The sequence below is a fragment of the Neomonachus schauinslandi genome, chromosome 10, assembly GCF_002201575.2.
Source record: "Neomonachus schauinslandi chromosome 10, ASM220157v2, whole genome shotgun sequence".
Lineage (NCBI taxonomy): Eukaryota > Metazoa > Chordata > Mammalia > Carnivora > Phocidae > Neomonachus > Neomonachus schauinslandi.
Genome location: NC_058412.1, coordinates 134,451,808 through 134,465,289, shown reverse-complemented (window position 1 = coordinate 134,465,289; position 13,482 = coordinate 134,451,808).

Genomic DNA, 13,482 nt, shown 5'->3' with positions numbered 1-13,482 from the left:
GATGGATGGATGGACGGATGGATGGACGGGGATAAACTGACAGATAAAGCTGTTGGTGGGGAGGTATAATGTTATCCTTCTTGATCTACCACAGTAGACACAAGTAGCAGACATCGGAAGTTGACTCCAGCTAGCTTAAGCATTGAACAAATTGATCAGAAGGACATTGGTTAGCTCACAGAACTGGGGAATCGGGCTCAGAAAGCAGGCCAGCCCAAAGGGAGCTGAGAAGCCACAGACAGTTTGCCACAAAGACGACCTGGATGCCGGGTCTCGAGCAGGCAGGTTTTAATAATCCTGGAGACTCTGTGTGTCTCCTTCAAGACTCAGAGTCCTGGTGGAGAGCATACAGCTGGACAAGCGAGGACATGGGCCAGAGCCAGAGTCATGTGGGGCGGGGAAAAGGAACCAGCTTCTCCATCGCCTTTTTGCTCCTGTAGTGATGAGGAAGGCCACACTAAGGGGACTCCCCCAGAGAAAGCCGGTGCTCCCGTTGCAAGTACCCACTCCTGCCTCTCTGCTCTGACACAGCAGAGGAGGGGGAAGAGGAGAAGAGCAGTTCTCCGTTCAGGCTGTGAGGCCAGTTCCGGCCTGTAAGACCAAGGGCACTTCTAGAACATTAAGTTCTGAGCAAGCAGATGCCGGGAGAAAAACCACAGAGAGGAGAGGGCGGAGGTAGGCTCAGAGTGTGTGCCGCTATGTGGGACTGTCCAATGTAGGGTGCCCAGCTGTGCTGCTGTGCCCAGGCCCGAGGGGGTTCTGGACGCTGGGCTTTTAGCACTCCCAACCAGGAAAGCCCCCAGGAGAACCAGGACAAGGTGGCCCCCATGGCAAAAGGCTCCATCCAGTTAGCACTGGGAGAACGGAGCTTAGCCTGAACCACTCCCCAAAGCGGGGCCCGGACCTCTTGGTTCTGGAAAGCAAGTTCTGGAAAGTTTTGTTGAGTTTAAGAATACAATAAAAAAAAAAAAGTTAACTATTAATGATTTCCTCCCCCCCCGACTCCCTCCACCCCTACCTACCCCTGCAGGCACTTTGGATCTGGAGTGTTTATCCATGATTTGGAGCATGACAGTAATGAAGTAAAATCCCTGTCCTCTCCCGCCAGTTCCACCCAGGGCAGAATCTCCATTCCACGCAGCTATCAAAGTGAAATCCATGGGGTATATGACAGGGCCTCGTAAATTGTAAAGCATTATGCAAATGTAAGTAAGATATCATTATTATCCTGGGTTGTGAAGGTCCCTGTGGTATTGATGATTTTTTATATGACAAAGATCTATGCTTTTTCTGTGCTGAATTAATAATTCACTTATGCTAATAAAACAAAGAAATCCAGTTGCCAGTGTCTCAAAAACAATCTTATTTCTTCCCATGAATTCTAATGTGGCTGGGTTTTGTTTCCCCCTCGTCTTTTTTTCTGTTTAACTGGCAAATGGAAACAGGTGAGTTGCAAAGTCTTCGGGGGTATTTTGAGCCACAAAGAGTAAATGATCCATGCATTTAAAAAAAGGGGGGGGGGGAGTGTGAGAAACATTCCCCTGCATTTGCTTGGCCTCAGAGCTGCAAGGGCTCTGGGCCTCCCCTCAGCTGCAAGCCCTTTGATCAACGACCCACCTTTTTGGTTAAAGTGTGAGAGACTTGAGCTGATGTGACATTTTTGCCCCTGCCCGTAAATGTGCCTGCCTCGTTTGTCCTCCACGAATGAGTGGGGTAGGTCGGCCCCACCACCAGGTAAACCACGGTGGGAGAGAGCTGCTCGGATGGCTGAGGATTTCTAAAACTTTCCAGATGATCTGACAGACTCTTCCTCTGTGAGCGACTTCTGGTCCCTGGAGATATTCTAGAAAGGATTCAGGTGTTTCAGGGATGGTCAGAATCTTACTATTTTCCAAAGCCTCGCATCTCGAGATTCCAGTGGCCTTGCTCTGTCTGCTTCTCTTGAGCGCTGAGATGAACTGGCTCTTGGGGGATGGGGTGGGATCGTCCATGCCACAGAAGAATGTCACATGCTTCAGGGCTGTCCCAGTGACCCCATTTCCCTGAAGCACCCTGCGCCAGGCATTGCTCTGGGCTTTCTGCCCCAGAGGTGGTAGTGGGAAGTCCCTGGGGGCAGACAGCTGGGTGTAAATGCCAGTCTGCTGCTTCCCTTGTGTGGCATCGGGGAGGCCCCTTAACCCTTCTGTGCCTCAGTTTCCTCATCTGTAGAATGGGGATGAAAATAGCCCTTGTCCTGGAGGGTTGCAGTGAAAGTCTAATGACTTCCCACCTTTGTGCCCATGGTGTGGTCTGGGGTCCCCCAGACCCTTTCAAGGCTCTGACCCTATTTTAACAGTAAGACTCAGGGGTGCCTGGGTGGCTCAGTCTACCTTCAGCTCAGGTCATGATCTCAGGGTCCTGAGATCGAGCCCTGAGTCCGGCTCCCTGCTCAGCGGGGAGTCTGCTTTTCCCTCTGACCCTTCCCCCCAACTCGTGTGCACTCTCTCTTTCAAATAAATAAATAAAATTTAAAAAAATAAATAATAAATAAACAACAAAACTCAGATTCTGTTAGGACCACATAGGGCAGTTCTCTGGAGATTACATGGAGTGTGATATTGCAACAGACATTAAAAGAGATGTGCAAAAATGATGAATAATGCCCCTCTTTTCCCTAAATATTCTGGAAAATATCACTAGTTTCCATTAAAAAATACATAATGGGTTTATTATTGCTATTTTTAAATGAGTTAATAAATAATTCTGCATGTGTTCAGTGTTAATTTATAATACAATAAATATCTATCACTGTTCTATAATAGGGATTTTGTAACAAAAGCTCTTTAGGGTTCTCCATCATTTTTAAGGGTGTCAAGGAGTCCCAAGACCAGGACCACTAATACAAGTAAAGCGCTCACCTAATGTAATCAGTCTGAGTGGTGCTCCCTCCTGTCCCTGTTTTATAGAAGGGGAAACTGAGGGACAGAGAGGCCTCCAAGCCAGACAGAGGTTCAGAGCAGAGGCAGACTCTAGCCCAGGTTTGTCTGAGTCCAAAGACTGTGTGTTTGGCCAGATGTTGAGCTTACTCTCATTCAATCTTCCGTGTTATCTAGTGACTAGTTGACGTTGTAGTCACTCTGGAAAGTCTTGTCGAATGAATGAATCCATGAATGAGCCTCCCAGTTTACACAGTACAACCAAACACGTCTTGTTTTGAGCCCACCACATGCCAGCCGTGTACCGGGGCTAAGACAGGTTTCCCCAGAGCAGGAAGAAGCCTGTCTTGATCTGAGTCTTCGATGTCCCACACCAGTGGGCTCACAGTAGCTATTCGCTATGCAAATCAGCAAGCCCAGGTGAATTTTGGGGGGGTCTATTCTCCACAGAAGCAAAAGACTTTCTTGTTAAAGGAAACCAGCGTCCATACTAACAATAAACCCCACCACAAAAACCTTGTCTTTTGTTTGAATACTAGAGGAAAACCCCCGAAGCTTAACAGAAGAGGGCCTTCTAAACTTGGATGCTAAAGAATTCATATTAATTCAGAAAAGCCTTCCTGTCTGTCCCTCATTTTATTTCAGCATTAGTGAACTCCTGAAATATCACTGGAAGTCAGATACAATCTTCCTTTTGTCTCTCTTTCAGGGTAGAAAATGGCTAAATGCATCCAGAGGTATTTCTAATTCAAGGCCAATCTGAAATCTATTCAGGCCAGGGCCATTGCAAGGGCTTTGCAGGAAGGAAAGTAACACATGCTTCAGCAGAGGGCTGGCAAGGTGGGGCCCTTACAGATTGGGGCTTTACACCCCCACAGTGCTCACCCCTAACACCCTAATTGCATCGTTTTATGGGGTGGCGTGGTTCTGCTCAAATGCATACACACATGGGTTGCAGCTCCCAATCCACGAGAATTCCCCTCTCTGGTACACCAGGTAGTCATTTGAAATTCGTATGTATGTAATTGAAAGCTACGTTTCCTCCTGCAGCACAGGAAACCACCAAGCAGTGACCACAGTGGTGATTAATAATATAGCCTCTCCCACCACCCCCCCTCCAAAGCTCCTAGGTTTAGGGTAGAAGTCAATTAGATTTCCACCTTTAAGTTCCCTGCTGCTCTAAAGCATATTATTTTATTCAATCTGTCAGTAATTTCCAACAATCTGGTTATAAAATCAAAGTACAATCTGTAGGGCTTTTTTTCCCCTCCATCCATCCTCCTATAGGTTCTTTCTCCCCCAGATGAAATAGTGATGAAACCTGCACAATGAGGCTCTGATCCTTGGTCGTGCGTGGCCCTCGCACATTCCCAAGGCTATGGGCTTCTCCTGGCAGAGGGCTCTTACTTCTCCAGCCCTGTTCATGTTTTGTGGCAGACGTGACCCCGAGAGGGGACTGCAGCTTTACTTTCTTGGCCACTTGTGAAAATTGAGTTGTCACAGCATGAGGAGCCTACTGTGTCTTGGTTCTAATCCCCCCTGCTGGGCGGCATTTAGCTTTGGGTCAGCGGCACAGACCAAGGCAGATACCGGGACAGCTGGGACAAGCCCATCTTTGTGACCCAGGGGATCCATGCGGCCTTTAAGCCACCGGTGGTTTAAGAAGTTAAATGTTCTTCATTCTCAACAGTTTCCTTAATTAAAGACCAATATGCACCTTCTGTTCCCAGGCTCCCAGCCTGATGTGGGATCTGACACTTTGAAGACAGCGCATTTTGAAGTGCTTTTCCCTGATGCACTCCTTGGCCGATGTGGACCACTTTTGTAAGTGCCAAATAAAAGACGACTCATCTACACTGACCCAAGAATTGTTTTTTTTTAATTGGATGATCTCTACGGGGGAGAGCTCAGCTACTAATTGAAAAGGTTAAGCTTTTCAAACTTTATGTTAAATAAGGACTCAGCCTGCTGAACGCACGCAATAAAGCAGCCCCGTTTGGCAGGGGAGGGGGAGGAGTTGCTCCCAGAGAACCCTGAGCAAGACCACAAATTCTTACAGCCTGTTCTTCCTCAAGCCCAAAATAGGCTTGTTTTTCAAATGCTTCTCCACCCTTCTCTCTGAATGAAGAGAGAATGAGGGACTGAGAGGGAGCCACAGACTCCGAACATGAGGCCCTTCTGGAATTTTATCAGATTCTAATTGATTTTGATTCTGTTCCTACATTAAGTCAGAAGAGAAACTTCTTACTCCATGAATCCCACAAGACACAACACTGGATGGCAGACATCTGGAATCTTCTGGATGTTAAAGTGACCTTTTTCTTTCATCTTTTCAACCAGATGAACACAAAAATTGCAAGGCGATTCAAGCCACCTACTCTTTCATTACAAGGTTTACAGACTGCAGTTCTCAAATCCCATGGTTGACTGACCCTTTAAGTATTTTATTTTATAGCTTAGATGATCCCATGTAGATGGTCTGTTGTGAAAATTGCAGTGGCCAGGTTCAATGGGATGACAAAAACCTATATAGGTCTGTATGGAATTTTGCACAGCTCTGCACAGTGTCCCCTTAGGCCACACTGAGAGAAGCTAATTTAATCTTAGGTACCTCCCATTCTGAAAAACAATACAAACTTTCTGGGCAGGACTGCCATTCACATTTTAAACCAATTTCCAGCTTTCCAGTCCCAGAAGAACTTTCCTGGATCCCCAAACATGGTGTGGAATTTTAGGTCATACTGTTCAGGATAAAAGCACACTGCTTAACTCTACCCATAGAATCCTCCAGATCCAGCCTCGCCCCACAGTTTCATTCCTGCTTCCCTGTGGCCCACAGGCCACACCTGTCCTCTCCTCCTCCAGCTCAGAGTTCCTTCACCAGGGGCACTGTTACCCTTATCCCAGCTCAGCCTTCTGGGTTCAGCCTAAAGGCTCCTTGATTCTGTTGGCTCCCCCAGATTATTTTCTCTTTTCTCACCTGGCATAGTCCCTTGTTAGCATTTGTTAAGTTGTAAGTAAATAATATATAATATTTTGTTTGACATCTTCTCTACCAGGCTGTGCTGGGCAGATGGCAGATGCTCAGTACATATTTGTTGGATAGGAAGGGAGGAAGGAAGAAAGGGAGGAAGGGAGGAAGGAAGGAAAGAAGGGAGGGGAGGGGGTGAAGGAGGGAGGGAGAGAGGGAGGGAAGAAAGCAGGAAGGGAAGGGAAGGAGGAAGATGGGCCTGCAGCAGAGCCTCCCTGGAGTAGAGACTGCGATGTGCCACCCCAATCCTCCTAGTGAAGGGCTGCTGCCCCAGCTGCTGGAGTGCTGTCTGCAGGCAGCCTTTAGCTACTGGCCCCTCCAAGGCCTGCCTGGGCCACAGAGAGCTGCCTCCCCCAAGGGCACAGCCCTTCTCCAATGCACCCCATGGGTTAGCTAAGGCTGTCTTTGTATTAGAGCTCAGCCCCTCCCCCTGCCCTTGCTGCTCCCCTATGCTACTTTACACAGGTGATGGTCATCCCAAGGGCCATCCCAAACCAACCTCCAACACTAAACTCTGTTTCAGAATCTGCTTCCAGGGAAAGCCAATCTGAAACTCTGATAAAACTCTCCTTGCAAATGGATGCCCCCCAAAGCCTAGGAGGAGCCAATCCCTAAAACTCAGGTTCCAGTGGGGAAAATCCTGGGTGATATTCCCCAGATTTTCCCCAGCTGTACCTCTAAGTTGAACCATAACAGTTTTGGCAAAAACCTTAGAAGAAATGGCCTTTCTGGAACCACCCCTGGAATCAGCGATGAGGCATCTAGAGGTTTCTTTTACCTGATTGAAAGTAATTTTAAAAGTAGAAAAAGTCACAGAAAGTGTAGCCTGGTGCCTGGCAACATACCAAATACCCAATAAATGTTTGTTGAAACAATGAAAGCTTCTTTTTTTTCCCCTTGTTCTCTGTTTCTCCCCTAAGAATTTAAAACCAGAAAAAGATAATAAGACTAACACATTCAGCCCCATGCAGTTATTTTCTTCAAATCACTTGTTTTTAGCACAAAAGGGATAACTACTTGTGATGTATTTTTCCATTATTTTCTTTGTGCAGGAGGTTTTTAAATTAATTTATTCTCTCTCTGCATCAGGTTGTCTTGTAATTGAAGATGTGAAGTGTTTGTCTTCCACAGGCTTTCTGGTGATGTCTTTCTGCTGTTAGCATCTTCTTTGTCTACGTTTGTGATCCCTGCCAAATTGCCCACGGAACAGCAACTCAAGTGCATAAATTATAAGACCACATAGGCGCTGCTCACATCTCTGAGTCTAAATGTCTTAGGACAGAAGTTTTCTTTTTGCAAAACAAACACAATCAAACCTTGATTAACCAGAACATTTGGGGAATGGGATATTCTGGATAATTTAATTGTCTGGGTAATTCCCAGTTAACCACAAATTCATCAATATTTTCAAACCCTGATGCAGAGAATCTTTATAAAATGTATTGTTCTTCTTTGCACTTTTAGCAAGGATGGTAGAACATAATGGAACATGTCAGAGGCAGAAGGTGATCGTGTCATGGCAAGAATGTTGGACTTCAGGGCTGAAGCCCAGGTGTTAGTCATGGCTAACTCTGACTCAAGCCAGGACAAAATGCTCTGGTTCTCAGTTTCCCCTAAAAAGAAGAAAGCACAAGCCAACAAACCACTCAGCTTAGTCAAATCCGAAAGTTTCCTGGTGCCTAAATCAGTATCCATTCTCTTTCCTTCCTTTTGGATCTGGAGGTCCAAGGAGACTGTATGAGAGTTTGGGTTGCATTCACCCTCACAGTAAAATCCAAGCTTTTGATCTAGAAATATTTCCTGAATATCTACTCAATACCCAAACACCTGTTCACATGGATTTACCTTCCCATGTCCTGGTTCTTTCTCAAGGTGGAATGAAGAGTAGAAAAAGCAAATGAGATTCAGGGTAAACTAAACCATAACCAACAGATGGCCTACTGTGTGCAGACTCTGGAAGCATGTCCTCTTGAACCTGTGATGCTGTGTAAAGTGTGCTGGCCTGGGACATGGAGCCTGGACTCTACTTCGGGTCCACTGTCATCACCAGTATGAGGAGCGAGCTGTTCTTGGGTCTCTCATGGACTGTAACCTCACCTCCTGAGCCCCAGGCTCTCGACCTCAGGACCAGTGGCTTGGTGGACTGGACATTTTTGTGTGGGGCCAGCCTGTGCACACGGGAGGATATGCATTGCAGGATGCCACGCAGCATTCCTGACTTTCACCTACAGAGGCCAGCAGCACCCCTCACCCAAAGTTGAGACATCAGAACTGTCTTTCAGATACTGTCCAATGTTCCCCTTTCGTCCAATCACCCTCTTTTGAGAACCACTGCCTTTAAGGGTGATTGCTTAACCTCTCCTGAGAAAAAGAATCCAGGACTGAGATCACCAAGGCATCAAATATTTGATGGCTTCTGTCAAGGGAATTAGGTTAAAACAGTGCCCACCTGCTACTGCGGGGTCCAAGAGGCATTCACCCCTAAGTGCTGGGCTCCCTATAAATCAGCATGAAGTCACCATGCTTGGGTCAGGATATGCCACTAACACTTACTGAAGCGACCAAGAAAGTGAGGAAACTTATAAGCACAAGACACGAGATCACTCTGCAATATTCTCTGCTTCGTCTGAGAAGAACTGGGGTGGTTGGCACAAAGTGGGATAGATCTTAATGCAGAGGATGATTTCTCCTGCTTTACTGAGGACAGTAAGAGAAAAATGTTTATTTGCATTAGACGTTTTGAATTAGGGTGAGATAGATACTCTCTAATACCCCCTTAGCACCATCTGATATTATACTTTTTACATATTTGTCTGTCTGGTTGGTTAATGAATGGACACTCCCTCCTCCCAAATAAAAGCTCCATGGATCCTGTCTTTTTCAATCCTGTATCCTCATATGCCTACTACATACTTAACACTCAGTAAATATTGGTTGAACAAACAGGAGGGAGGACACAATGGGAAAGTGTTGATACATTCTGAAATTGGTGGACAGAAACTTCACTATATGCTTTTGCTCATCTCTGATAATAAGGAACAGGGCTGGGCCAAATCATTCACCTTAGAGTCTTTCTTTCCTCTCCTTAACTAGCAGTGAGCCACTTCAACCGCTTACTTAACAAATGTGCATTAATACCTGCTGGGAGCCAGACACTGTTCCAGCTGCTGAGAACACCCAGATGAAGACACTATGGGCCCAGCTCCAAGGAGATCCCTCCTGGACTATATATGTGGCCATCTCATTTCCTAGCTCACTGGCCCCGCTCCACTCAGTTCTCGAACAAGAAGAGGACTTTTTGCATGGGTCCTCAATGTATGGCCTCTACATGTGTGCAGGAATCCGTAGAGCAAACGTGTCTGACTGGAACACTAGCATATAGAAAAAACAAGCCTGGATAGCCAGCCTTTCATTTATAAGGGAGTTGAGGCCTCATTTCTACTGAATTATATCCCATTTCACACTACGTACACACAGAAGACAACCAGATTTCCACTGTGGCCAGAGACAAGACTGGGTCACTCTGCCTCAGATGCTACATGTACAAAACCACTAATTTCTTACAGGAATCCATTCACTCATGCATTTACACAGAAAAACAATTCACTTACTTCTGGGCAAAAATCACCAAATGCTCAATCATAAAGGGTGTTGAACTTGCCTCTGGGAGGGAGACTGAAAGCAGATGTCTGTCACAGCTGGAGACAAGGGTCCTAGACGCCACATAGCAAATCCTTCTGCATTCACAGCCTGAAGATCAACAGGCTGTCACCAAGCAGCAGACTGGAAAGCTGCTCTCCATGGTTCTTGGTGCAGCCAAATCCATTCACTTCAAATCCAAAAGTATGGAAGCAGGTCCTTCAGCAGAAGCAGAATTGATGATAGTCCTTGCGGTTGGGCATGAATCCTTAACTGTGCTTTCCTCTATATCACCTGGTACTCACCAGCCAACCAACCGATCAACCAACCCACCAACCAAACGCCAAAACAACAAAAAATGTGCTTGTACCACAAGACATTATGTGACTATCCTTTGCGACTGAAGGATGTGATAATCCTTTGACTTGGAATGTTAATTACTCACCTATGATGTTTGACTGGTGAAACTTACCTGATAAACCTACAATTCTACTTCTGGTCACCAGTTCTTTTGGCTTGGAGAAAAAATGGGGAGAGAGCTGTGCTTACCAGGAACTAGAATAATTAAAGAAACTAACAATGCATGTACCTTTCAGATTCACTCAATGCTTCTGCAAGTGTGAGGGATTTACCACTGGTAGTGTAAAGATGATATTTAACTGGTACATGGATGAATGACTTTTAACAGTTTAGTTTACCGCGGATCAGAAAATAAACAAAACTATCACATTCAGGTTGAGATTTCACAGATATCATTATTTAGGGCAATAATCACTTCTTTAAGACAGGGATGATAAAGATGTAGTATATATACACAGTGGAATATTACTCAGCCATAAAAAAGAAATGAAATCTTGCCACCTGAGACAACATGGATGGACCTAGAGGATATAATGCTAAGTGAAATAAGTCAGACAAAGAAAGACAAACACCATATGATTTCACTTACATACAGAATCTAAAAAGCAAAAACAGATACTCTAAAATGCAGAGAACAAACTGGTGGTTGCCAGAGGGGAAGTGGGTAGGGGGAGGGAGAAATAAGGGGATCGGGAGGTATAAACTTCCAGTTATAAAAGAGTAAGTCACAGAGCTAAAAAGTACAGCATAGGGGATACAGTCAACAGTATTATTATAATGTTGTATGGTGACAGATGATGACTACACTTAACATTGAGAATTGTTTAAAACTGTTTAATCACTATGTTGTATACCTAAAACTAATAAAACATTGCATGTCAACTATATTTCAATAATAAAAATTTTCTTAAATAAAAGCATGTGGAAAACAAGATGAGTTAAACAGAAGTATTAAGTAAATAATACACCCATATGTGGACATATATGGCAAAAGGCATTAGGATGATTTTCAAATGACTGAAGTTTGGAAGTAACGGGTTAATTTATTACTGTTAGAGTTTGACGAGTTAGCAAAAACACATCTCAGACCCATCAGTAAGTATGTCTGTGCCTTACATATTTCCACTCATACTTTTTCTCCCAATGCATTGTGTCTCCATTGACTTCAAGTGCCTTCAAGAGGTTTAGATGTAGAAGACTAGTATTGTATTGGTATGTAAAAGAACTCTGCTTATTCTCATGAAGAATACGTGAACTATCTTCATAAGGAGGCACTGTTTTGAATTAAGAATGTTTTTTCTGTTGATGAATAATATTAAATATCCAAGAGACATCAATTCTAAGGGGAAAAGTTTTAGATTATTGCACTGTGGATAGTGCCCTCATGTGGCTTCAAAACTCAGCTACATTTAAGAATTTAAAAACACATTTTTAAGTTAAGAAGTCTAAAATATGGCAGACAATGACAAATGAGACACGTGGGGAATGGAAACAGCACAAGAAAATGTGGTAATTTGCCATTACCCAATCTTTTTGTTGAGTGGAATGGGATATCAATATGGCGGACAGGAGTCTGGTTCACTACTTGGGAATGATCAGGTATCGTATTCATACAGGATACTGCCTGTGATAGTTTTAGTTAAAATGTTAACAAATCACACAAGACATTTTTCTTTTCAGTTTTATTTTTATCAAAACAAAATAATTTAACCATATAAAGAAGGAGATAAATTTCAACAAACAACCAAGAGGCCAATAGCTTTCCTGATCATGAACAATCAAGAGAGTAGTAAGTTCTGAACAGTTGGCTGCATATAGATGTTGAGTCATCCTCTAGGGCTCCAAGTGACAGAGATGCATTATTTTCCTGGCTCCTTTTCTTCCAATGGTGAAGCAATATGCTCAAATGTTCCTAGACTTCTTCACGTCAAATTATGTATGTACCCACATAAGTATAAAAGCATGGGTGAAGAGAACTATACAGGTGCAAATCTAGCACACAAGATTTTCTGGGTCCTGACACCTATATTTAATGAGTTCTGAAAGATAAAGACATGAAATTGTGCTTAAATATCAAGAAATGTAGTGTTTCAAAAGCCAAAGAGAACTCTGGGAATCACAACTGAAGTGAGGAAAATACACAGGTTCTCTTTGCTGCAGTTGTAGAAATCTGATCGCCATGGAGCCAGGCAGACCATTTTCTCCTCACCATATTAAATTATGTCTGGGGAGCTGAGCAGCAGCACGTTTCAATAATGATGACAGTTTCTCTAACTATAAAAATCTGCTGCACCAGGCAAATTTTGTGCAAAATGCAAATTTCTATGCTGGGGAAAAAATGAATAATGTGATCATTCTAAGTAATGAATGTAAATGCAAGGAAATACTTTTTGGCATAAGGCTGCAACTCGTTCATCTTTCATGCCAAGAACTGTGGTCACAATGCATTCTTGCAAGGCTACTCTTTCCATCTGAGCCTTAGAAGAGGGATTTTAGGAAGAGAAAGTGTAACTTGCCCTCAGTTACCCATCATGCTATTGGCAGGGTTTGATTAGAGTCCAGAGGCACCCCTCACCCATCTTTTTTTAATCTCTCAGCAAATGAACCATAGGTTCTCTTGGGTTGTGAATCAAAGGGATATTCAGTTCATCCAGAATCTCCAAGGTTATACATAACAGAAGGGATGAGTTGTCCTCCATCATGCCTTACAACAAACAGGATCCAGGTTGTCTGTTAAACACCATGTGACTTCAAAAGTCACTTAACAGTATAGGTTGCCAAGGGGGGAGGTGAAACCTCTTTCCTCCACGCATCTTTAACAAGGGATGTCTGGCCAGGTGTAGGTACAGCTGGAGAGATAAACCAGGTGGTGAGCCTTGAGCATTACTGGTCATGGCACTTGTATACCTTGCCCTGAGAGAACAGCAAAGAATTCAAAGTGCACTTGACTTTAGTCTATGCCAGCATCCCTAGAGTGGAAGAAGCTGAGCACCAATTGGTTAAGACCCTTACCTGAAGGTACAATAAAATTAACAGCCCTAAGGAGAGGGAGGAATCCCTAATCGGTAAACTCCAGTTTGTCTTGTTCTGAAATAAATTTGTTTTCCCTTAACCACTACACAGTGCACACCTGAAGAGTAAAAGCTGCAGCAATTATCAATTGATAATATTGAAATTTCATTTTCAATAACCCAAACTGGGTTATAGATTGCTGATAAACATAGCCCTGGGACTGCATTTCTCTTTAAGAAGCCCCACAGGAAAATTAAGATTTATAAAATCAGAGAGTATTTGTTGCTTTATAAAAGGATTCTTCATAAAAAAAAAAAATTATACCTTAGGATGATTTCCAATAGCCAACTCCCCAAGAGTCACTCAAAATACTTTGTTTTTTTAAAAATCCACCAAAATATAGCTTTTCACAAATTCATGCTGATATAAAGTAAGGTACCCTTGTAAACATTGCTACCCGTTGCTAAATGACCAGCTGACAGGATGGCTTGGCAACCTGCTTGCCTTGGTAAGAGACACAGGGAG